This window comes from Xenopus laevis, chromosome 1L, assembly GCF_017654675.1.
Source record: "Xenopus laevis strain J_2021 chromosome 1L, Xenopus_laevis_v10.1, whole genome shotgun sequence".
Classification (NCBI taxonomy): domain Eukaryota; kingdom Metazoa; phylum Chordata; class Amphibia; order Anura; family Pipidae; genus Xenopus; species Xenopus laevis.
In genome coordinates, this window is record NC_054371.1 from 42,499,466 (window position 1) to 42,526,630 (window position 27,165).

Genomic DNA, 27,165 nt, shown 5'->3' on the forward strand with positions numbered 1-27,165 from the left:
GGTTAAAGCTTCTCAAGCCTCTTTGTACCATATCGAGGGGGGCAGGAAGCAAGTGGGACAGTTATTATTCTTCAAGAGCGATCTTTAAAGGTAGAACCTTAGTATCTCTTTCATGGTGCCCAAATTTTATGAAATTTAGGGAGTTTATATAACCTGCAAATAGTCCTCTTTCAAAGCAACATTATATTGTCTATCCTGCTGCTTAACTTTATGGTGACCCTCAGAAACAATGCATGTGGGCAGCAGTTCCATAGAGCTGGAAAGAGGGTATATAGTATATAGTCAGGCCCATAAATCTTTGGACAGAGACAACTTTTTTCTAATTTTGGTTCTGGACATTACCACTATGAATTTTAAATGAAACAACTCAGATGCACAACTGCAGACTTTAAGAGTTAATTCAGTGGGTTGAACAAAAAGATTGCATAAAAATGTGAGGAACTAAAGCCTTTTTTTTGACACAATCACTTCATTTCAGGGGCTCAAAAGTAATTGGACACTGACTCAAAGGCTATTTCATGGGCAGGTGTGGGCAATTCCTTTGTTATGTCAATATCAATGAAGCAGATAAAAGCCCTGGAGTTGATATGAGGGGGGTGCTTGTATGTGGAACTGTTGTGAACAAACAACACGTCAAAGGAGCTCTCCGTGCAGGTGAAACAAGCCAACCTTAAGCTGCAAAAACAGAAAAAAAACATCTGAGAAATTGCTACAATATTAGGAGTGGCAAAATCTACAGTGTGGTACATCCTGAGAAACAACAGTGGTGGATGATCGCAGAATAAATTCCTTGGTGAAGAGAAACCCCTTCACAACAGCCAAACAAGTAAACAACACTCTCCAGGAGGTAGGTGTATCGATATCCAAGTCTACCATAAAGAGAAGACTGCATGAAAGTAAATACAAAGGGTGCACTGCAAGGTACAAGCCACTCATAAGCATCAAGAACAGAAAGGTTACGTTGGACTTTGCTAAAAAAAAAAAACATCTAAAAGAGCCAGCACAGTTCTGGAAAAACATTCTTTGGACAGATGAAACCAAGATGAACCTCTACCAGAATGATGGCAAGAAAAAAGTATGGAGAAGGTGTGGAACAGCTCATGATCCAAAGCATACCACATCTCTATAAAACATGGTGGAGGCAGTGTGATGGCTTGGGTGTGCATGGCTGCCAGTGGCACTGGGACACTAGTGTTTATCCATGATGTGACACAGGACAGAAGCAGCCGAATGAATTCTGAGGTGTTCAGAGACATTGTCTGCTCAAATCCAGCTAAATGCAGTCACATTGATTGGGAGGTATTTCATAATGACCCAAAACATACAGTCAAAGCAACCCAGGAGTTTATTAAAGCAAAGAAGTGGAATATTCTTGAATGGCCAAGTCAGTCACCTGATCTGAACTCAATTGAGCTGCATTTCACTTGTTGAAGACTAAACTTGGGACAGAAAGGCCCACAAACAAACAGCAACTGAAAGCCACTGCAGTAAAGACCTGGCAGAGCATTAAGAAGGAGGAAACCCAGAATCTGGTGATGTCCATGAGTTCAAGACTTCAGGCTGTTATTGCCAGCAAAGGGTTTTCAACCAAGTATTAGACATGAACATTTTATTTTCAGTTTTTTAATTTGTCCAATTACTTGTGAACCCCTGAAATTAAGCTATTGTGTTAAAAAGGATTTAGTTCCTCACATTATATGCAATCTTTTTGTTCAACCCACTGAATTAAAGCTGAAAGTCTGCAGTTCAACTGCATCTGAGTTGTTTCATTTAAAATTCATAGTGGTAATATACAGAACCAAAATTAGAAAAAAGTTGTCTCTATCCAAATATTTATGGGCCTAACTGTATATTCAGTAACTGCGGCTGAATCAATATGGCTAAAATTTCGGAAAGAATGGTGGGCACCATAATGGGTATCTTGGCAGTTGTGAATATGCAAGTGTCTTACAGATTGTTGGTAGACCCCTTGGATTGATCATTAAAAAAGCTTCTAGCAAAAGATCCAGGGAAGCTGAGTGTTGCCTTAGATTTGAGGGAGAGGAAGGGCTGGCTGAATCCAATTAGAAGCTGTCATGGATGGCCGAGTAATGCAACTCCCTTAAATTGTATTCCTTATTGCTCTGTAGCTACAGTATATGACTGCCAGATGAGACTGAAAGATTCAATGTTTGCAGCATAGGAATGTTTGAAGAACATTTTCATGTAGCTGCCATTATTAATATGAAAACATAGGAATGTGTTGTTTTTCAATTACATTTGCACAATAAACCAAAATACCCACCAAAATGCATAAGTTCCCATACATTGCTGTCTATTTCTGTGTGCTGATTATTCATTATTTCACCCATTTGGGTGGAAGGTTGTTATAGAATTATGTCACACATAGAGGTTTATGGAGATGTTGGCCATGCTGGGTAGCATACAATTCTCTTGGAGAGCCACAACCATCTCTCCATTTGGACAGCCCTCTCATAGAAGACTAACTAAGGTCATTAACGGCGCAGAACCTGGCTGAATTGGTGGAATGTACTCTTGAGAACACGTTAAAGCATGTAGCGATTTGCCCCTTTCCTCCATTCTTGTCTCTTGTGTTGCACTCTATTACTATACTTAGACCATTGTTGTCTTTATCAAACGACTGATTTTTAGCCGCATCATTACTAATGATCTTTACTTTTTAATATGTGCAAAGCAGAGAGAAAAGGTTGACAGCTGATAAATATTAACGCTTCTGTTTAATCATAGTAAAATAAATGTTAGTCTTTTGGTGGGTGGTATTTTTTGAAAAATGTATTTGAAGTAACATCATTCACATATTGACTCCCCCTATGGCAGACTCTTGTTTCCTATTTATTTTCATGTTTGACAAATATCCCAGCAACTTTCTGATATCTGAAACCTGTGGCACAGCTTTTATAACTGACAGGGAAATTGATGTTTTTATGGAACAACCAAGATTGCAATTTATGGCAATTGGAGAAATAGGCGAACAGAGCTCGCAAGGTATTGAGCGACTGATGCAAATTATATGCTGCCCTCAGGGTTTTGCTATTAGGAACACACAACAGTTTTGCAACATCAAACACTATATAAGTTCAGAGGTACCTAAAGGCTATACATAATCGCTGACTCCTACAGGAACGAAAATATGTAGTAACACAGGCAAGAAAAAGAAAAATGGAAAAGGAACATAATAACATGCAATTCACGGTTCATCTATGCACCAAATTTTAATAGAAATAAAAACAATGTTGCCAATTACTGTGTCAGCCCCTGAACTATATATACAGGTATAGGACTTGTTATCCAGAATGCTCGGGACCTGGGGCTTTCCGGATAACAGATCTTTCCGTAATTTGGATCTTAATACCTTAAATCTACTACAAATCATGTAAACATCAAATAAATCCAGTAGGCTGGTTTTACTTCTAATAAGGAATAATTATGTCTTAGTTTGAATCAAATACAAGGTACTGTTTTATTATTACAGAAAAAAAGAAAACAATTTTAACATTTTGGATTATTTGTATAAAATGGAGGCTATGGGAGACTGCTGTTCTGTAATTCGGAGCTTTCTGGATTGGTAATCTTAAACTAGAGAGATAGACGTTGTGCCCTGTTCTTTTCTACATTTCTGTAGACAAACTCTTCCTTAATCTACACGTTAGTGTTTTTTTTTCTTGCAGCAGGGGCAGGTGTAAATGACCCCTTTAGTTCTATTTCTCATTCTTACTTTAGAGAACCGCCACTGGAATCTTTTCACTGTTCCAAGATGACCTTCCCTAAGGGCACAAAAAGTTCTGACCTAGGAATTTCATGTTTATTGATGAGAGACTTCCATTAGCAGAAACCTGTGTCCTCCATTTAGACTTATGTTTAAATTATTTATCTATAAAATCATCTTTACAGTAGTTGTTTTCGTGCTTTCATATGTTTTATGGTGAAATGATAATGCCGTCACTAAATATACAGCTGCATCTTTACAAATGTAACTACGTAGCCACAGCAAGCTAATATACGTCCCCCAGCATGCATCTATCTGCCTTGCACTGGATCCTCCGAGACATATGGGTCTGGCCAAATATCTGGCAAATATGGTGGAACATTTACCTGCTGTGTTCATACCATTTATATGCAGGGAATGCAAATTTAGTTTCTACCTAAAAACTGAATTGCTCCCCTTACTTTGATTGCTATTTTTTTTTGTAGGGGAAAATCTTGTATTGGAGGTATTACGGTGACCCACCCAAAATAGCATGGGAACACATATTCGGAATGCCTTTTTCTGCTGCTCATAGAGATTGGCTGCTACAATAAGGATTATAGCCACTTTAGAACATGTAAGCAGAAATGGCTGAATTATCTGGCAAGAATAAACCATATGCTAAACAAGCTTCTTTCCCACAAAGCCTTAGTTACTTATAATCCATTCTATTTATGATCAGCAGGCTCCATTTGTTACAGATGCTTTACAGGGCGAATCTCACTCTCCCGAGAGCATATATTTCATTACATACAGTACAATAAGTTATTATAAAGGGAAGGGGACAAACCGCTTTGCTTTGGGAATAAGCAAGATTGAGCCCAGTTGGATCACACCAGGTTAGTTTGACTGTCTGGCTGAATTACATTTGCTCACCTGCTTTACTATAAGGATAAGGCCAGAAGAGGAGATTCGGGGAGGTTTTGTCGCCTGGCGACTTATCGCCACGTCTTTTGCGCGACTATCTCCCCAAACTGCCTCAGCGTTTTTTCCAGTGAGGCAACTTTGGGCGACTATTGAAAACGCATCGCCGCATGTGCATTAGCGCAGGCGATTTTGCGCTGTAGCCTATGGGGAAAAAACGCTGAGGCAGTTCGGGGAGATAGTCGCGCAAAAGACGTGGCGATAAGTCGCCAGGCGACAAAATCTCCCCGAATCTCCTCGTCTGGCCTTACCCTAAGACTCATTTACATTGTTGCATCCCAAGCAGAACGTACAATTTTTAGTGCTGATTAAATCACTTTGTTTAATGTGTATTTTTTGTCTTGTTTGTTTGATAGTAGTTGCTACCGAGGTGTTACTGACTCAGCTTCTATTATAAGCTTGGCTTTTCTTTCTGCCTAGTCTTCCTTGTTGCCTATTATTTTTAACTAGAAGCTAGCAAGGGGTCATTCACAGAGATCCAAGCAAGTGCAAGAGCACTAAGTGTGAACTTTTGCAGCACCAACAAATGCACAGCACCCATCCTTTCTGCCTGCTCTAGGGAAGGAGGTAGTTGCAAGACAGAGTGCAAAGGGCAAACAATTTTGTAAATTGAGCCTCCTTTTTTAATTTTTCAATTTGCCCTGCACTTAATGAATGACCCCTATGGCCCAGTGACAAATGCAGCACAGTGCAAAATTTCATAGCAGTAGACATGTCAACTAAGTGACTTTCAACTGCATTCAATAGGGTTATAACTAGACATGACCAAGACACTCCTGAAATCTTTTCATGGTTGGCAGATGGCTCTGTGTGTGTGCAGACATACAGGTATGGGACCTGTTATCCAGAATGCTTGGGACCTGGAGTTTTCCGGATAAATGATCTTTCCGTGATTTGGAACTTCATACCTAAAGTCTACTAGAAAATCATGTAAACATTAAATAAACCCAATAGGCTGGTTTTGCTTCCAATAAGGATTAATTATATCTTAGTTTGGATCAAGTAAAAGTTAGTGTTTTATTATTACAGAGAAAAAGTAATCATTATTTAAAATGTAGATTATTTGGATAAAATTGAGTCTATGGGAAACAGCCTTTCCGTAATTCGGAGCTTTCTGGATTATGGGTTTTTGCATAATGGATCCTATACCTATACAGACGTGCCTGCATAGATGCCCCCTGTAATAAGTATTATTCTACTTGAACATGGAAGTATCAGTGGGTGAGGTTTTTTTTGTATTCAGAAGCAACAGACAGAACTACAAATCAATACAAATGAGTTGACGGGAAAAAAATGATCCCAAATGGTTAATAGCTACCAATCTAATGATAATTTACATCCATAGATAGCATGCTGTTGGCCTAATGATTTCATGTCATTCTCACTACTCTGCACATTTCTGGGGTGGGGGCTGGGCTTTTATACATAAGCAAATTCGGCATGGTTGTATACTTGTATGAATATGCCTGGAATCTATTTCTCTACCCAAATTCTTTTTTGCATAATGAAAGAGAAGATAATTATCAGCAAAAATCCATTATACGTTCATTTAAATATGTAAATAAATGTAAAGTTATTTGTAAATTTGAACTCATTTGAAAGCAGTATTCGTTTGATGATTCGAGAGTAAATTGCAGTCACCTCTCCTCCAACGCATTCTCCTCAATGCCTGGCATGCTCCTTCACAGGTCTATTAATTAGCCGACTGCTGCTACGTTGTTTTAAAGGTGAGAACTAGCAGAACTCAAGATAGAAAGTGACAGAAAAATACAGTTTGCAATAGTGATTGCATTTACAAATAACTTGAACAGCATTTAGTTTTACATCCAATATACATTCATTTTTAGGAATGTATATATGTAAGTTGATGAGGTTTATATTTTCTTTCACTATGCAATGCAAAATTTGAGTAAATTCAAGCTCACCATATTGTTTTGCAAGTGTGTATTTTATTTATATATATTTATATATAGTATCTACTGTGCATGATAGCTGGTTCATAGAATCTACATTGCTATACAGCAGGGGTCCCCAACATTTTTTGGCCCAAGGACCAAATAAGAGAATTTTTTTTTGCAAGGACTGGGGGGGTCCAGAGGGGTCGGTGAGGGGGTCGGAGAGGGTCAGCTTCCATTTCGGTGCACCGCTGTCCATTGTTCAGCGAACTTTACTATACAGTATCTGCAGTAACTTCCTTATCTGGGACCAATCACTCCCAACATTATACAGGTATAGAACCTGTTATCTAGAATACTCTGTGGCTTTCCAGATAAAGGATCTTTCTGTGATTTGGATCTTCATACATTAAGGGTTAGGGCACACCTGGCGATTCGGGGGGGATTTAGACGCCTGACGACTAATCGCCTCGTCTTTGCGGTGACTAATCTCCCCAAACGCCTTCCCTCTGTCTTGTGCCTCACGAAGAAACTTCGGTCGACTTCGGAATACGAAGCGCCGCACCTCGCTGAATTTTTTTCATTATAGCCGGCGCAAAACAGAGGGAAGGCGTTCGGAGATATTAGTCACCACAAAGACGAGGCGATTAGTTGCCAGGCAACTAAAAGTCCCCTAATCGCCAGTTGTGCCCTTACCCTAAGGGGGTTATTAATCAAAGTACAAATTTTTTATATTTTCTGCTACAAACTCTGATCAAATCCGCTTTGGTTTTTTTACGCTTATTTATTATTACATTTTCCCAAAAATTTGCTTTGCTGAAAAAAATCTGGTTTTCACATTTTTTTAATCCGATTTTCACGATTTTTTCACCTGAAAACTCCAATTTTTGCCCGAAAACTCCCAAAACTTTTGAGTATTGCGAAACCCAGTGCAAATCAAAATATCATCAAGACTTCTCCCATTGACTTATATGCAACCTCGACAGGTCTTGGATGCCAGGTTTTCTGATTCAGACTTTTACATCCTCTGGGTTTAATAAATTCCCGATCGGAAAATAACCCCCGTAGGCTATATATATATATTTATTTATTATATACTGTACATAGTAAGTTAGGTTGGAAAAAAAGTCCATCACGTTCAACCTTTTAAATCTATATATAACCTGCTTAACTGCTAGTTGATACCTATATACCTTTATTCATTCAGACCATGACCTCACTGTTCATCCCCTTTATTCGTTTTGGCACACTACAGCTGGAGATCTGTGTCACCTACATAGTTAAACGTTGCCCTTATTAAGTGCTCTGTGTTATTTAGAGCAGAAGGATAAGTCTGTAACGTGATGGAAAGGTCAGCGCCCACAGACTTGATGTATTTTACATACGGGCAGATGAGCCAGACACACAGAGGTTTAGGCACCCATGAATTCTGGCTGACTAACAAATGTTTCAAAAGGAGTAGCCATATTTGTCCATTACTGTCAGGAGGAATAGGCACTATTAAACTGAATGCAATTGATACAACTTTCAGGGGTGTGTTATACAGTGAAACTATTATCTATTTGTAAGTAACTAGCTAAAAATAGGTACAGGTATGGGACCTGTTATCTAGAATCTTTTCATGGGGTCTTTCTGTAATTTGGAGTTCCATACTTAAATTCTACTAAAAAAAGTAATTAAAGCATTAATTAAACTTAGTTTTTGATAAATAATTATATCTTAGTTAGGATCAAGTACAAGCTACTGTTTTATTATTACAGAGAAAAAGGAAATACTTTTTAAAACATTCTAATTATTTGATTAAAATGGTGATTAACCCTGTGACGCCTGCATAGAATATTAATAATAGTTCACATGTTTCACAAGGAAAAGTGGTTGTAAAACATATAAGCAACACAGGGACATGTTTTGATGACATTCAAAGATATATATGTTCTGAGAGCAGAAACTGTCACAGGGACCAGGTGTTTTTTGGGCAAAAACATTGTGCCTTTCACCTGCATTGTGCACTTTGCACCTCCTCCACGTGATTAATAAACCCTCTTATCTTACTTGAATGATGTGTTTTTAATAAAATGGCTTGGACATAAATGGCTTCACTTGCCTCTTTAGCAATAGACCAACACTCATATGTCAGATCATAAAGGTTATCCAGGTCTGTGTGCCCTTTGAGACAGTGAAGGGCTATAACTGATAATTGCCATGATAACATAATGTATAGAACGAGTCTGAGTGTATAGAACGAGTCTGAGTGCTCCATGTAGTGAACACTGGGGATTATCTTACAGCTAGAAGGAATCATTAGCCTAATTCTAGTCTATAGATGTTCATACATTCTTTTATGAGATCATAAAAACATACAATGCTATTTAACTCCCAGCTGGGATTTCTTACCCTTCAGTAACTGTTATTGCAAAGTTCATCTTGCTGTAAATTACCTGGAGTGATGACATAGTACAGACAATATTACTCCGTTGGTTCCTTTTGATTTTAGCCAAGACAAGACACATGGTAGCCTACTCTGCAATTGACTAGGTTAGCATAGGTTATGTTCATGGAAGAAGCTACTGGCTACTGTTATATAGATGAAGAACGTGGAGTCATTAGATACGTTTTTATAAAGAACAGGAGAGACAAAGAAAATAGGGGAAACAAAAGAAAAAATGGAGGTAGAGAACTATAGCAGATTGAGGAATGGCGAGATATAGTGAATAAAGAACCCCCTCTTGTAAATTATAAGGATATTATAAGTTACCAAGGAGTTTCATGACCATATAAAAACACGAGGCCGAATGCCGAGTGTTTTTATACAAGTCATGGAACTCCAAGGTTACAACAGGGTGTACTTTATTTATTCTGTCATGTGACAGAAATGACATCAGAACTCACCGTTAGGATAACATTTACAAGATATTCATGGCTTTTGTGTATTATAATGATATATATATTATATAATCTGGGATGATATAGAATATGCTGGGATTGTGCTGTGTTGCAACACATATGACATAGGCAGGCTGCTGTGTTGCAGAAGCTGAATTGGCAGCCAAGAAAAGTCATATACATAATTTACATTTTGGGGACCCTACAGGCTCTTCTACTGTTCATTAGCAGGCAGTAGCAAAATGGGTTTGCTTTAAGAAAGTGTTAGTGAGTGAAGATTATTATAACAATGGGCGGGGTTATCATTGTGGGAAGGGCTTATTTAATCATCCCTTCCCTTTTTTTAGTCAAATTTAAGCACTGTCTATAACCATGCAATCTCTACAGCTACAGATGTTATTATATAGCCAAGAGCAATGGCACCAAAATTCACATGATTTGACCAGGATTGTGCACATGTATCAGCACCTATGGATAGATAATGGTGTAGGGTTGATGTGTTTATAACAGTTAGGGACACTAATAAATCAGTTAAATACCCCCTTACAATGTAAGTGATTGTTACCTGCTGAAGGCCAAAGTCTTTTTGTAATACAAGTTCCAAACATTCTGCTAATTGAAGAATAAATATTTTTCTTTTTTGTACAAGACAGACTGCTTGGTAAATTCATTCACCGGTCTCACTATAATTACAGTAGACAGTTTTGCCACAAACCCGTATCCCTGCCTGGCAAACAATCTTGTTAATGAAGAAATAACACTTAAATCTCCTCTTTTAAAGGCTCCAATAATCTATAGGAGGCCCATACATTAAATTACTTATTAATAGTATAATTATTGGAATACAGATTTCAAGTACTCAAGTACGCTTTGAAGTTATGAGCCGCTCAGGATTAGTTGGGAGTTTTGGGATGCAATAGCCAAGTGCATTTCTTCAGCCTCAAGCGAGTAACAGTTTTACTATTTGCCGGGGATTAGTGGGAGAAATGCTCTAACGTGATAAATGTGTGAAAGGCCCCTTAATAGAAGTGGTTTTATATTAGCACAGTATTTATTCAGCAACTTGTCCTTATGTATTTTAACCTTTACATTTACATCACAGATACTCCATTTGTCTGCCTCTTTCATTTTCTCCATATTCCTAATTTTCCCTAGCTGATTATCATCATACAACCCAGCTTTATTATCAACCCTGCATTTATTAAAAATATTAACTAAAAACGCTTTAATGATATCCTTTTTGGTGTATGGCAGGTCCCAGGGCTGCAGGGGTCCCCACAGGGGTGAGACATATTTAAATGTAAAAAGTGCTAGGGAGCAACACAAGCATGAAAAAAGTTCCCGTGGATGCCAAATATGGGATTCGATTGGTAGCCCCTATGTGGACTGACAGACTACAGGAGGCTCTGTTTGGTAGCGCACCTGTTATTTATGCAACCAAAACTTGCCTCCAAGCCTGGAATTCTGTATCAGGGCTGTTCAGCTGGAGGTCTGTGGCCCAGTTGTGGCCCTCAAAATGCCCAATGGCTTGATAGACTTCCTACTTTATATGGAATCATCATTTTAATATAATCTAGTCCCTGGACATGTGATATGGCAACCAGCCCATGGAAAGTAAAACTTTGCTCATCGGTGCTATAGAGGGTGAACACATCTTCTGACATTTTCACGCAGAATTGTACTTACTATAGTGGAATTTACGTAGTGGGCGCCCCTAGGCCCACTGCCGTTTGTCGCCGCTGTCCCCTCTCCTTTATTCATGCAAATTTTCATCATCTGGACTGGAGAAATGAGGATTGGTGGATCTCCAGCCCATCCCCAGTGTTTTTGAACCAGTGTGGGATCCTGCTGCCCTAGGCCCAGGCCTTGGTGGCCTTTCCACAAATGTGGGCCTGAGTGGAATACCAATGTTGGTGTCTTTTTATGGTATCTTTTTATACCTATAGAGTAGGCTATAAGAGATTATTAGTGATCAAACAAGGGAATCCTGAAGGATTCCCAGTATTTCAATACAAGAAAATACTTCAGCAGCACTCCGATTATGGTGAAAAAATTGTTGCTTTATTCGTGCCTCAAGCTAAGCGACGTTTCGAGCTTTTACAGCCCTTTATCAAGCTTCCCCAGTATTTCAATAGCAATTCCTGTTTAACGACACTTTCCTCTGTGTCAGAAAACAGTTAATACATTTATGAAAACAGATTTATGTGTCCATTTTACAGAACATGTTCAACTGATTGAACAATTGAACACATTAATTTTCAGTGGTGCCAGTACAGGTATCGTACCTGTTATCCAAATCATTATTTTTATTATTACTGTACAATAAATAGGTTTATACAAAAAACATACAGACTTACAAACATAGCAACAAGTAACATGCAAAAGGTGAAGATGGCCCTGCCCAAAAGAGCTTACAGTCTAAAAGGAGAATAGGTTGAGGCACAAGGTGATAATGTTAATCTTGGAGGGCACTAAAGGGGCTAGTGAAGGTGCCAGGGACTGGGAGGAGGGCTGGCCAAATGGGGAATGGATTTCTGGGGTTGGTAGTCCTGAATGGGAACAGATGGGGGAGGCTGTTATAAAAAAAAATGCAATGCCTCACCTTCTTCCTCTTCCCTCTGGATCCTGGAGCCCGGTGGGCCCAGGTGTCAGGGGGCCCTTGTGCTGCTAAAGATTTGGCCTATTTCAAGGCCATTTCCTATTTCTTTAAGAACAAAGAGGCTAAATAGATGGAATAATAGATTATAGTATGTAAAGAATAGAGACTAGGAGAATAGAGGTTAAGTGAGGAGAAGAATAATAATTGTACTGAGAGTGGGCCCCTGATCTAAGGTTTTTGGGTGGGCCCCTGGTGTCCCAGTCCGATACTGCGCTGTTTTATATATATCAAAAAAAAAAGTAAATTCCATTGTTATGTTTCAGCATTTGGGTACAGTTGTTTTGTCACTGCTTGTGAGTTTAAAAGTGTGTCCTTGGCATTTGTTATATGCTGTATTGGCTTGACCTTCATGCCCGCCGATGCAGCAGTGGCTTTGATGGTTATATAATGGGAAGTTTGGTTTACTGGAATAATAAACATGTTCAATAAAGCTGTGGCCGACCCTCACCCATCAAAAGGAAGACTTTGGTCTCCGCGTGGTTCTTTATCGTATGGTTTAGTAATGGTTAGCGAGTTAGTATGTTCATGCAGAAATCACGCATGTCTCCTCGCCAGTCCATTTAGTCCTCCAAAAGAATAATAGAATCTGTCACTACCAAATCACTTACATTGTGGTCTGTGATCCCTATATGATTAAATTATATGATTTTCCGCTAATTGCTTATAGATTACAATATAACATGCCTAAAAAATTTACCACTGAGGGACATTTTAACACTTTAAGTTACATTGTGTTGTATGAAGACAAATTTCACTTCAATGAAAGGGAAATGTTCAATGGAAAGAATATGCATTTATTGTGCTCTATTTTCTGTAATGCTATGTGCACGTAGCTTTTCATGCTGAATTCCCCCCTGCCCCAAGTCACATGGCTTGGGGCAGCTGGGAAATTGACAATATGTCTAGCCCCATGTCAGATTTCAAAATTGAATATAAAAAAAATCTAAATTTCAGCACAAAATTCTGCTGGAGCAGCACTATTAACCGATTCAATTTGAAAAAAATGTCTTTTCCCACAACAGTATCCCTTTAATGCTGCCAGCGGGTGTTAGATCAGTCATGGAGGCCTTTATGTCACTGACGAAAGCTTGGGTTTCGGTATTTAGGAGCCGACATGCTGATTCAGAGATTGATGCAGGTGGTGTTTACTCTTCACTCTATTTTTATTTCCCCCGTGTGTATTGGGAGGTGTAGTACTTTCACATTAATGCCGTCACCTGGGCAGATGATGTCTCTGTTTATATAGTGTTGCCTGCTGGTGTTTACTGACCGTTTTGTTAGCTGATGTCATTGAGTTAGTGATATCCCACTTATAGTCCTAGTACTTGAAACTATTCCAGGTTAATGCGTTTCAAGGCCTTTACACACAAAAATGCTTTTATATCAAATGACTTCAGAGACAAATAGGGAACGTTTCCATTACTTGATAGCACTTAGTAAACAGATTAAACAATTTTTCATGGCACAATGTGCCGTTCCAGTAGCAGCCGTTAAAGGGATGGTTCACCTTTAAGTTGATTTTCAGTCGGTTACAGAATGGTCAATTCTAAGCAATTTTTCAATTGGTCTTAAATATTTATTTTTTATAGTTTTTTAATTATTTGCCGCCTTCTGATTCTTTGCAGTTTTAAAATAGGGATCATTCTTACAAAAAAATGCTCTTTAAGACTAAAACTTTAGAGTTATTGCTACTTTTTCTTACTCATCTTTCTATTCAGGCCTCTCCTATTCATATGCCAGTCTCTTATTACAAATCAACGGATGGTTGCTGGGGAAATTTGGACCCTAGCAACCAGATTGCTCAAAATGCAAACTGGAGAGCTGCTGAATAAAAAGCGAAATAACTCAAAAACCACAAATAACCAGAAATGAAAACCAATTGCAAATTGTCTCAGAAAATCACTCTCTACATCATATTAATTAATTAATTTAAGAATGTAAAGCAGTCGAGTGACCACAAAAACACTTCTACCATCAGCCTAAGCTTCTACTGCCATGTCAGTCTTTTTATTATACCCTAAATCAGGACTGGGCTTCAACTGGAGGATCAGACTCAAGCCATAATATTCTTTAAGAAAGTCATAAATAAGAAAGCGAAACCAAACCGCTACAAGGTTTAAATGAAAATGTGACACGTGACATACTGTAGGTTGTGCAACGTGTACTGATACCATGTAGCATTTAGCAGTGAGCATTTCCGCGTTTCGCCACCGGCGAATACATTCGCAAAACTCCCGCAAAAATTCACCGGCATCAAAAAATATCTGAAAAGTTGCTTGGGTCAAAATCATTGCGCGTCAACACTATTCGGACACCCATTGACTTTAATGCCACCGCGAGTGACTTTTCGAACGTGCGACCAAAATTGACATGGGTGACATTTTTGGTGTTTCGCACATTTTTCACCACGTTTTTCATGAATTCCGCAGGAAATTTGCCAATTTTTCAGCAAAGTGACCCATCACTACTAATGAGGGGATGCCTAGCAACCCAAATTAAGCCCTTACAGCCTGGAAAGGGATCATTGCAGATCTGCATCCTTCACACACATTGTTTGGGGGTCCACTTCTATTATTTCAGACTTGAAGAATCAACTGAACTTCAGGGTCCAATCTCCTATTAAACAACATATCAATATGTCTCTACATTTCTGAGAACAACAGAATATATAATTCTTCAAGTTAGGGGCTGGTAATACAATATCCATATCAATGTACAAAATATGTATTATGGTTATGTAACCCAATTATTTTGTGTTTATGGGATCACTCCTTGTTAGTTTTTGGTTTCAGCTTTCCATTTCTGCCTGTTTGGCAGCTTGCAGAAGCTCGTGTTACCGCTGTAGAATATCATTCCCGAGCACTTACAAGCACATTTCTTTGGCTCGCTGATAATCAGGCGTTGGATCCAGTTACCAGTGTATTATTCTATAAATATATTTTATAGCAGGTAACCTTTTTTGACACAAAACAGTATGACGACACTCACCTTTTCAGGTATAAATCAAAACAGTTATTAATCCCTTATGGCTGCCCAACAGTGGGTGGAATATTAGAGGCACATATATCAAGGGTTGAATTTCAAATTCATGTGAGTTCTTAAAAACTCCCATAAACTTGAAATTCGACCAATTAAAATTTATTTAAAAAATGCAATTTTCTCAGCTCAGATGAATTGAATCGACCTGGAATTTGATTTGAATTAGAAAAATTTGAATCGAATTAAAAAAACTTGATTCAATTTTTTATCTCCAAAAAACTTCAATGTCGGGAAGGCTGCATCACCAAATGATCCCTGGACCTCTCCATCTCGAAATTCAAATTCGAATTAAAACTCAAATTGAGTTTGGATAATTCAAAAGAGTGACCTACTTCAGCGCTCGCACATTGAGCTCTCCTGTCCCTTCGGAAAGAATCAGATCCGCCCAGCCGCTAAATTACTTGTGGCAAGCAGCAATCTTGGTGGCCGCACACAGTGTGCAAGGAATTTCAGTTCAGCAGACCCCTTGGTCCGGGCCCCTCTGTCCCCCGGGCCCCCCCGCAACCGAGGGGTCTGCTGTATTGTAGTTACTCCACTGCTTTAAGATTGAAGTAATAAACATAGTAATTTGCAGTAATATTTTACACCATATAGTAAATTAGCTATTTTAACAGCAAAGGTAAAATGTGTTCCTTGCAGATTTATAATTGTTGGTCAAGACATAAGTGGTAGTGCAGGTAGAGCTTGACCTATTTAATGTTCATTGGCTGCTGACTGATACTGTGTACTGTGCACTTTATCCTATGAAAACTCTATTGACATCAATGGGAAAAAACTGGAACTGAATTTGGAGAAAAGTTTTTTTCGTCCATGACTTTTCACTTGATAAACCATGAGATAACTTTTCCTCACTGAATTGAATCTGGCCCTTTATTGCCTATATAACCTGAACACCAATGTGGTATTACTGTGCATCGTCTTCCTTACTGTGTCTCAGAAACCTGTACCATTGTACCAATTGCATTCCTGGATTGCCACAGCCTTTTTTTTAAAAATTACTTTATGTTCCTTGATGGTACAGGTATGGGACCTGTTATCCAGAATGCTCAGAACCTGTAGTTTTCAGGATAACAGCTCTTTCTGTAGTTTGGATCTTCATACCTTAAAATCTCAATAGCGGGTTTGTCTGTAATATAAGCTGATGGTACAGGAATGATTATTACATTTTGATGCTAGTTGTGCTGGTTTCTGTGCTGCCATGTAGTAATTATCTGTTACTTACTGTATATTGTGAGTGGGTCCCTAAGATCAGTAAGTGACAGTAGCACAGAGCATGTGCAGTGAATCAGCAGAAAAGAAGATGGGGAGCTACTGGGGCATCTTTGGAGACACAGATCTTTACTGCTGTGGTTGCCTTGGGCTGGTACAGAAGGACAAAACATGATGCACAATGTTTCTAGCTACTTCTTTAGTTAGGCTTTAGTTCTCCTTTAAATCTTCTATAAAATCATTTAAACATTAAATAAACCCAATAGGTTTGTTTTGTCTCCAATAAAGATTAATAATATGTTAGTGTGGATCAAGTACGGGTATTGGACCTGTTATTCAGAATGCTTGGGACCTCGTACTCTCCAGATAATGGGTCTTTCTGTAATTTGGATCTTCATACCTTAAGTCTACTAGAAAGTCATGTTAACATTAAATATACCCAATAGGCTGGATTTACTTCCAATAAAGGTTATATCTTAGTTTGGATCAAGTACAAGGTGATGTTTTCTTATTACAGAGAAAAAGGAGATCATTTTTAAAAATCTGAATTATTTGGATATGAGAGACAGCTTTTCTGTAATTTGGAGCTTTCTAGATAACAGGTTTCAGGATAACGGATCCCATACCTTTACTATGTACCGTTTTATTATTACAGAGAAAAAGGAAATACTTTTTGAGAAAATGTATCATTTTGATAAAATGGAGTCTACGGGAGACAAACTTTCCATAATTTGGAGCTTTATGGATAACGGATTTCCAGATAACTGATCCCATACCAGTATAACTTTCCTTGCATGCTTCACTATCTTGCTCTATAGACAGTGCTGTACTGTACTTTGTTATTTTTTCACTATTTATAAAAGGCAATAACTGAGTGCCGGAAGTAATTATTCTATTTCTGTTTCTTAATCAATGAGTCCAGTCATTCGGAGGCTTCCTCGAGACAATTTTCCCGAATAAAAGAAGTAGCTATTTTAAAACGAATAAGTCCCATTGTTATAACTGCAGTGTAATTGGGGTTGTAGCTACTAAAAGGGGAATGTAATTCACTCAGTCTTTAGTTATTGCTTTTGCACTGTAGGAGGATTATGTGTTGCATTGCTTTCTTATCTTAAATACCATCCCACACCTTGTGCCTCAACCCCTTCTTCTTTTAGATTGAAAGCTCTTTTAGGCAGGGCCCTCTGTACATCTTGTATCGGTTATTGGTAGCTTTGTATGTAATTCTGTATGTTCAACATATAAAACTATTTATCGTATAGGTGCAGCACTGCGGAATATGTTGGCACTTCATTATTTAATGACAAATATAATACTCATATAATACTCAAAATAATAATAATAATAATAAATGTAAGCTTAATAATAATAATTGCTTATTCAGGCTGCACAGCAGATTTGTTCTAATAGCCATTCTGCCCCTAGAAGTGCAGCAACCTGGGAAGGATTTTCTCAGTGTGGTCACCAAAGGGTTCAGTCTGTTTTATGTTACTTGAACAATTAAATATTTAAAAGTTTACAATACCTCGCCCCCTTCCCCATACTATCCCTACTCTTATCCTCTCATCTTCACTCTCTCCTTTCCCTCTATTCCTGTTTTCCTCCCTTCCGTTTCAATGTGCATTTCACAGAAGAACAGATGACTCCACATCTCGATTCACACTATAAAAGTGAAAGCCAACCGGATTTGGCAAACCTCTTGGAGACAGAACAGCAGACAAGACATCAAGCGTTTTTTTTTTCTTGGTTTTTTTTCACCTACAGTTCAGACTTTTGCCAATCTATATGTGTAGCTCAAGAAAAGCAACACTTTCACCCTGCTGATTCAGTTATATTAACCTATGCTGCCATGTATAACAATCCTATGTTAAATCTTTCAAAATCATTAAAAATACTATTTAAAAAAAAAAAAGTTTATTAGAATGTTTACATTTGTTGCAATGATCCTTTCTGCAGTCTCATTTGATCCGGATTGCAGTTGGGGTACCCCTTCCAAACTGTGGTCTGCCCCCTCCAGCACCAGAATAAGCAGTGGTGGATTCTGCCTATTTGCTCACCTAGAAACTTTTGGAAGCTCAGCATGAAGGTGAAATAGACCAGGATTTAGGAGTGAGCACTTACTTGCTGTTCCAGATATTGTAGGAAATGTTGCTAAATAGCTGATGCAGCAAAGTGTTTATACATATCTGTAACCTTATTCAGTGTCGGACTGGGAAGCCAGGGGTCCACCAGAAAACCTTATGCTTAGGGCCCACTTTCCAAACTACTATACCTCCTCTCCTTACTCAACCTCTTTATTCTCCTAGTATCTTTTCTCTACATACTATACTATATTCTTCCATTATTAAGCCTCTTTGATATCATAAAGAAATAGAAAATGACCATATAATAGGCCAAATGGTTAGAAGCAAGAGGCCTACTAACCCCTGGGCCCACCGGGAATTTTCCTGGTATCCCAGTGGGCCAGTCCGACACTGACCTTATTATGAGCAAAGGGTTACTTGCACCAAAGGTTTAACTTCCAACGGGGGCTTGAAGTGAAAAAGTCAGCCACTGCTCTAGCAACTTGTATTAATTCTCTATACGTTTTGTCACAGAGAAGCATTGATTTTGGTGTCTCTTCAGGACAGATTAGCCATTTTGTTGTACAAACCTATAGCATTTAGAATATATAAGGTTATTGTTGTTTGCAGGCTGCCACTGTAATTATCCTGTTGTGTTGCTCTCTGTAGCTGTGTGTGGATGACTTTTGATAATAAGACACAATACCCACACACAGCTCAGGTGTAAGAAAAAACCAAGGAAGCGGTCGGAAGACAAATAACCTCCTGCAGATCCCCAGGATTACCCTTGTGTGAAACCTGTTGATCATAAAGTCCTAGGATATGTCTCATAAATCAGCATGGCAGTAATAAGGCAGTAATAAGGCAGTAATAAGGGAAAAGGGAACACATGTCCTCTTGCCTTTAACTTACATCAGCAACAATCCTGAAACCTGAATATGCAAAGCTAGTAATAACGGCTTCATCAGACAAGGAATGTAGGAGACACTAGTGTTACCGTTTCTAAGCTTGTAATATAAAGTATTCTGTATATATTGTGTGTATATGTGTGTGTGTGTGTGTGTGTGTGTGTGTGTATGTGTGTGTACTAACTAACTGCAAACACAGGTATAAGTAGCATAACTACATATTACTGGGCCCCACAGCAAATTATTTTTCAGGCCCTCAAAATGTCTAAAGGTTGACCTGTTTTACCAATGTTTATTGAACTGTACATGAATTAGGGCCTCATAGGGCCCCTATAACTCCTGGGCCCCCTGCAGCCACAGTGTCTGATTCCTCTGTAGTTACACCCCTGACAGTGTATCCTTCAAGCTAGCAAGATACACAACAGCCCCAGCACCAACATATATGTATTGGGTTCAGGGTCGGACAGGCCCACCGGGATACCAGTAAAACTCCGGTGGGCCCAGGTGTCAGTGGGCCCTTTTGCTTCTAAACATTTGGCCTATTTCATGGTCATTCCCTATTTCTTTATGGGGGGAAATGTGTAATAATGGAAGAATATAGTAAGTAGATATAAAAGAGGTTGAGTGAGGATAGTTGGAATAATAGTTTGGAAAATATCGGCCCACGGTCTAAGGTTTTCTGGTGGGCCCCTAGCCTCCCAGTCTGACACTGATTGGGTTCCTATAAGGCTGATACTTGCTTAGATCCTGTTTCTCACACGTGCATGACTTGCCCCACACCCTAGACCAAGATATGCCAGTCTAGGTGCCATCTGGACACAGGTTTCTTTATTTTGCATTAGAAGTAAGAGTTATTAATACACCAGAGGCACAATTCACCAGTAGAAAAGCAAAATAAAAATGTCCATGCCCGGCTACTGCTGACCCCATGCTCTGTGCTTTCTATCCTCCATTTGACTGCTATTTATATTCTGCTTTTCTGGTTCGGTATATAAAGCCGATATAAACATACAGTAAGTATCATTTACTACTTTTTATGTTTCTCTCATTAAAGGTTTATGATGTGGTCTTGCCCATGGAAGTTTTTTCAGCACTGCTTCCAACTATGTAACGGCACCAGCGATACCTCACTTACATACCAGACACAGTTATATTTCTGCTGACGTGCGACCGCATTATAGGACTGTATTCGCAGGTGAGTATTTACTGTAACGGAATAAACTTTGACTGGTCTCTAGGCTGGTGAGTCTACTAATGCTCCCAAAAGGGAATTTGGAAACCATTGAAAAGTAACTAGCAATTATTTATATTTGAGGAATTAGGCATGCATGTGCTTAGGTTTTACCATTTGTGTGTTCATAAATGGTGAATCTTATATTTTTTTGGCCTGATGATTCGTATAATAATTATTTTATCCATGACTAATCCATTAGTGCCATTGGACTCTTCATCAAAAAAGCCTCTGATGAAGCACTCAATTGTGTGAAACACATTAGAGACAAGCAGATTAGGGATCATAGAGCACTAAGAAAACTGTCGTTTGGTGTGGTATAAATTGTTTATATTGATTTTTATGCACTGAATAAATATCATTATGTGTGAAACTGCAATTTTTTTTTTATTTGTATTATATTCAGGGCCTTAAGCATATATTACACATGGCTTCCTATACATATATATTTTATAGCCTTAATGAAGTGCACTACATATATTATATAGATTATATTATATAGATGCCAATAAAGGCAATAGATGATATCTGTTCAATCTGTGTTGGTTTACTCAGCTGTACAAAGATAAGAATAAGGGGTGTAATAAAACAATATACAAAAAAATGCGATGTTCTTTTTGGTTGTACAGGTTTGGACCTGTTATCCAGAATGCCCCGGACCTGGGGTTTTCCAGATAACAGATCTTTTTCGTAATTTGTGTCTTTATACATTGAGTATACTAGAAACCAAGTAGGCTGGCTTTGCTCCCAATAAGGATTAATTATTTCTTAGTTTGGATCAAGTACAAGCTACTGCTTTATTATTACAGAGAAAATATTATATATTATTTGGATAAAATGGAGTCTATGGGAGACAGCTTTGCATAATTCAGAGCTTTCTGGATCACAGATTTGAGGATAACGGATCCCATACCTGTATATCTTAATCTGCAGTTGTGTTTCACTGAGGACGAGCTACTATTGGAGTGGCTGCTACAACGGCTTGCTCATTATGCAAACAGTAAGGACTGTCTGATGGACCTACATTTATTTCAACCAATGATTTGTTGATGATTTGTTGATGATTTGTTGATGTGCGTATCCAAGTGGGAATGGATACAGACCTGCAGTGTTTGGGACTGTACCATGCCACATGTTACCCGTATCGAGAAATCTGATATTTCAGTAATGGCTAAAATTCAAGAACATTGTTTTTAGAACTGATAGGGAAAATAAATAGATCAGAGAGTGGATTTCAATCAAATTAGACTTTTGTAGTCCTTATTATCAGTGATGATTTCTCAGCAATGTAATTAAACTTGGTGCATAACATTGCAAAAATAAAAGTATCCTTGTTTTAGTCATTAGATTACTGCCGTGGAGTCGTAATGGTGGTTATTTATTTCCAATTTGCATCATCACAAGTTGAGAAATAAATTTGGTAATACGAGTGCGCCTTTGCTTTGTGCGTATTACAATGTGTTTCAACAATAGAGCTTTCATTTTTTTAAGTAGCCCATTGTTGTTAAATTTCCATTTGCTGGTCCAGTGAAATGTCTAAAAAGCCACCTCTGAATAACAGTAATATGAGCATTTGTGTCTGGCCACCTTTGTCTGCTCTGGAATGTACCTAATTAATATGGGTAAACTTTAGAAGGGAGCAGTGGCATGAGAAATATAAAGCCCTGTAAGGAACTGTATTGCATGGATATGAAATTGGTAATTGTAGTCACCTGTAGTCTATAACAAAAAGAGACTTCATTTTGAAGAGTCAGTTCTCTTATTTGTGTGTTTCAGAGCTGTCTTAAGGGTTGCAAATATGTGTGATTTCCATGCAGGGAACGTTCAGCACAGTAGTTATAGGTAGGCAAAATGTGGAATTCTGGGTATAATAAAGCAAGATAGTTACAAATATTTCACCTTTAAGTTAACGTTAGTATGTTATAGAATTGGTAATTCTAAGCAACTTTTCAATTGGCCTTCTTTTTTTCTTTTTTATAGTTTTTGAATTATTTGAATTCTTCTGACTCTTTGCAGCTTGATGGGGGGTGGGGGTCACTGATCCCAATTAAAAAAACAAATGTTCTCTAAGGGCTCTTACTCACTGGTGTTTTGACCTGCGCTCCCCTGCGTTCCGTTTTTTGGCGTTCAGCCGCAGGGGAGCGCAGGAATAGACGCAAGTCATTATTTCAAATGGGGCTGTACTCACTCAGGCGCGTGTAGGCGCCGAACGCAGGAAAAATGCAGCATGTTGCGTCTGAACCTGCGTTCGCCGCCTACACGCGCCTGAGTGAGTACAGCCCCATTTGAAATAATGACTTGCGTCTATTCCTGCGCTCCCCTGCGGCTGAACGCCAAAAAACGGAACGCAGGGGAGCGCAGGTCAAAACGCCAGTGAGTAAGAGCCCTAAGGCTAAACATTCAAGGGGTTATTTAGTAAACTCTTCTTCTTTTCTTTTTTTTTTAACTCAAATATTTTGAGATTAATGCAGCAAAAAGCCAGAATCCAAAATCTCTCTGACAAAGTTGTGTATAATTTAATGGCAGAGGTCCATATCCTGTTTTGAATTTTCTGTGGCCTGCACTGCAATTAGCCTTAAAATCAGGCAAAAATCTCAAAAATTCTGACTTTTTCCGGAAAAAGTCGAAAAAATTGAGTGGTTCGGAAAAAACTCCGGTTTTGGTTTTTGCTCAATTTTATTGGATTTTTACCTGAACCAATTCAAATCGTGGATTCTAGTTTGTTCTGACTTTTTTTTTATTTAAAACATCAGAAAAATGTGGATTCAGATCATCTCCTAATCACATTCCAGTCTCTTATTCAAATCAATGCATGGTTTCTAGGGTAATTAGGACCCTAGCAACAAGATTGCTGAAATTGCAAACTGGAGAGCTGCTGAATAAAATGCTAAATAACTCAAAAACCCAAAAAATAACTCAAAAACTCAAATAATAATGCATATTGTCTCAGAATATCACTCTCTACATCATACTAAAAGTTAATTATAGTTGAACAACATCTTTAATGCATAGCTGGGCATGTTAGTGGGTCACAGTACCACTCTTCCAGGCCACAGTATCACTCTTGCACAGCGGCCAACTTATATTTGCATAACTTATCTCAGGTGTGTCTCGTTCATGCCCACCCCTAGCCATGTAAAATCTGACCACCTAAGGGCTCTTACTGACGAGCGGTTGAAGCTGCGCTCCCCTGTGTACCGTTTTTCTGCGTTCAGCCGCAGGGGAGCGCAGGAATAGACGCATTAGTTTTTTTTCAATGGGGCTGCACTCACACAGGCACGTGTAGGCGCCGAACGCAGGTTGAGACGCAACATGCTGCTTTTTTCCTGCGTTCGAAAGATGTCAGGTGCATCTCTGTTGCTTTTCAGTGGCTGGGATTAAATCATGTTCAGGTGCAAATCATAGGGAGCGGATGACTGGACTCTTGGAAGACTAGGTGAGGAGGGTATGCACCAGGGTGTTACTGAGAATCACGTTATGAATAATCTAAAATCAATGTTCTCCATATTTCTGTTGTGCCTTATTAGGGTTGGGCAATTTTCTGTTGCTAAACACATTCGGTTTTCACCAAATAAAACTGCAGTGGTGTTGTTTCTTTTGTTGTGCTCAGCTTTAGGGCTCTTACACACTGGCAGTTTCATGTATGCGCCGAACGCAGGTGAAATGCAACATGCTGCGTCCCACCTGCGTTTGGCACTTACATGCGTCTGTGTGAGTACAGCCCCCTCTACAATAATTGAGTGCGTTTACTTCTGCGCTCCCCTGTGGCTGAACGGAAGAAAGTGCAATGCAGGGAAGCGCAGGTAAAACCGCCCGTGTGTAAGAGCCCTTATAATCTCAGTGGCTCTTATGAATGCAGTTGAAGGCTGAGAAGCTTGTAGTGATGTGAATAAAGGTTTTTTTTAGGTGAACACTGTGGTCAGAATACTCTGACGAAAAAGATAGCTAGAAGTTTAGCCATACATCAGGGCAGGCGTAATTGCTGCTTTGTGAGAGAAACAAAGATAACATAAATATTGAATTACAAGTCTGTTTAGAGTTACAAAAGGAAGCCTAGTGTTTGCAACATTTATATACAGGTATGTCATTTATTTTGCAAATCATTCAACTTTCTGGAAAAGACCTCCATCCATGCTGATGATATTCTGGGATATGCAGGGCCTTATTCTCAGTATCAGACAGGCCCATTGGATACCAGGAAAACTCCCAGTAGACCCAGGTGTCGGCAGACCCTCCTGCTTCTAACTATTTGGCCTATTTCATGATAATTCCCTGTTTCTCTATGGAAACAAAGAGGCTATACAGATAAGAGCAGGACCTTTGTCATTGATTGGTGAATCATTGATCATTACAGTAATTATGGTGGTGAGTGCCTAACAAGTTGTCACCCCTCTATGATGTTGGGTTTCGTTCTCCTCTAAGTAACAAAGTCTTGGGGTATAATTAAATCATTTAATATTTATACAGTTACAGAAATGTCCTCCATCTATGAGAACCCATTTCAAAGTCAAATGCAACATGCCTTGGGTGATCCTGCCCTTTGTTACACTACAAAGAAGGGTAATACCTGAAGCTGCAGGGTAAAATTGCTTACAGGGCGCGTTTAGCACCTCTGTCGGGTGCAGGTTACTCTCATGACTGCAAGGAAATGTGTTGGCACTACATGAACCAACAGAAGGTCTCTGACCCACCATAACAAATCCAATCCACATATAAGTATAATACGTTATAAATAGTTACTGTATAATATGCATCAGGTCAGTCACTTCAGATTGTTGTGTTTTATACAGTGTGGCTTGTTTTACATTATTCTTATTACGTGTGCATGCTGTGTTACATTTTTATTGCAGCAATCCTAATGAACAACATGGCAGATGAAAGAGAAACAGTGCAAGATGCTCAGACTGAATTGCTCAGTACTAAGAGCCCAGGTAAACAGCAGTGTGCAATTTGAGTTTTGGATTGGACTAAAGAGACAGAATCCATTTAAAGGACCAAATCTGTATATAGAGCATTTTAAATAAATAGCCTTTCTCATATACTCTTTCTCATTTACTAACAGTGTCTAAATTTGCACTAGTGCAGCAACTTATGGCCTCCAATTCAGTCCGTTTCCATTATCCTGCCACTGCAAAGTTTATCATTTATTGGTTGCTCTGGGTTACTACCAAAGTGATGAATTGCCCAGTGTTTGTAAATGAGCCTGAAAATGACCAATAATTAATTAAACACAGTGTTGTAAGTTGGTGACATAGAAATGTATGTTTTTAGTGTTGCCTGTATGTTTCAAATGACGCCAGTTTCTTTCATATGGATATTTACAAGGCTGGCCTCCAGTTATTTTGCAATACTAAGGGCAAGATTTATCAAAGTACAGAAAATTCCTTTATTTTTCTTAGGGCTTTTCGCCCTGGTCAATTGATAGAATTTAGGAAAAAAGATGGGGAAGTAATGTGATAAAAGAGCTAGATCTTTTTTTGGATTCTGGAGAAAAATTGTTCAGAATTTCGGGAGAAGTACTGTGACAAACTTTTATGTTGTTTTAATGGAGAAAAAAGAAATATTCTATATTTTTACCTGCCCCTGTGTTTAGTTTGGGGGACGTTAATTCCATGACATTGTAGGAGAGAAGGCAATAAAAATGCATAGCAAAGTAGGGGAGGTTTGTCGCTGGAACGCTACGTGTGCCACCACCCTAAATCTGTGCTGATTAAAGAAATGGTCTGGCTATAGTCTGTGGGTGTATTTTATCTGCTCTTAGCTCCATATTCACCTTATATACGTATATTCCTAATGTCAATAACCACTTTCTTCTTCCTGAGCCAGCCAGTGGCATCTTACTGTATGTTTTGTGGCTGGATACATGAATTAACTGCAAACCAGTAAATACAATTTACTTGTTTTACCTAAAAGATGACATTATTTACACATTGTGCATTCTTGTTGTGAGTCACACTTTCTTATTATCAGTTTGTTATTATAGGTTTGCTATAAACCAAACTTATCAGTCTATAATGTTAGCCCACTTTTTAGAAAAAAAAAATATTTTATTATAGTCGCTAATAGATTCACATAGGGTAGATGAATCCATATGTGCAGTACAACATGTTCCCCTCTTTCTGAGATTAAGTCATAAAGGCTGCTATACTTTTCTCCTTTAGATCATAAGATTTGTGAAATAATTTTTTTAAAGTTTCTATAAGTCCAACCAACCATATTTCTTTTTTGAAAATTATTTTTTTAAGTGTACTGCACCTTTTATAACATTACCTCTCTAATCTGTATAGCCTTCCTATAAGGGTCTGGCCACACAAGCAGATTTGGGGAGATTTTGTCGCCTGGCGACTAATCACCTCTTCTTCGGGACGACAATCTCCCCGAACTGCCTTCACCCTGTCTTCCGCTGGCTAAAATGAAAATAGCCTGGGGGAAGGCACACACAATGCTTCGTTTTCCGAAGTCACCCCAAGTTTCCTCAAAAGGAAACTTCGGCAGCTTCAGAAATCAAAGCGCCGTGAGTGCATTGCCGCAGGCGATTTTAGCCGGCGAAAGGGAGATTGTCGCCCCGAAGAAGAGGCAATTAGTCGC

General features: G+C 38.7%; 1 protein-coding gene across 3 annotated transcripts in view; it reads left to right on the top strand.

Annotated features, from left to right (window-relative positions):
• cracd.L (capping protein inhibiting regulator of actin dynamics L homeolog) overlaps window positions 1-27,165 on the top strand; it is a 98,640-nt gene that overhangs the window by 9,683 nt on the left and 61,792 nt on the right. For all 3 annotated transcript variants that reach the window (XM_041589006.1, XM_041588992.1, XM_041588998.1), the window contains one exon: window positions 20,401-20,541. The gene's annotated coding sequence lies outside the window, so the exon portion shown is untranslated. The remainder of the gene's footprint in view (window positions 1-20,400; window positions 20,542-27,165) is intronic.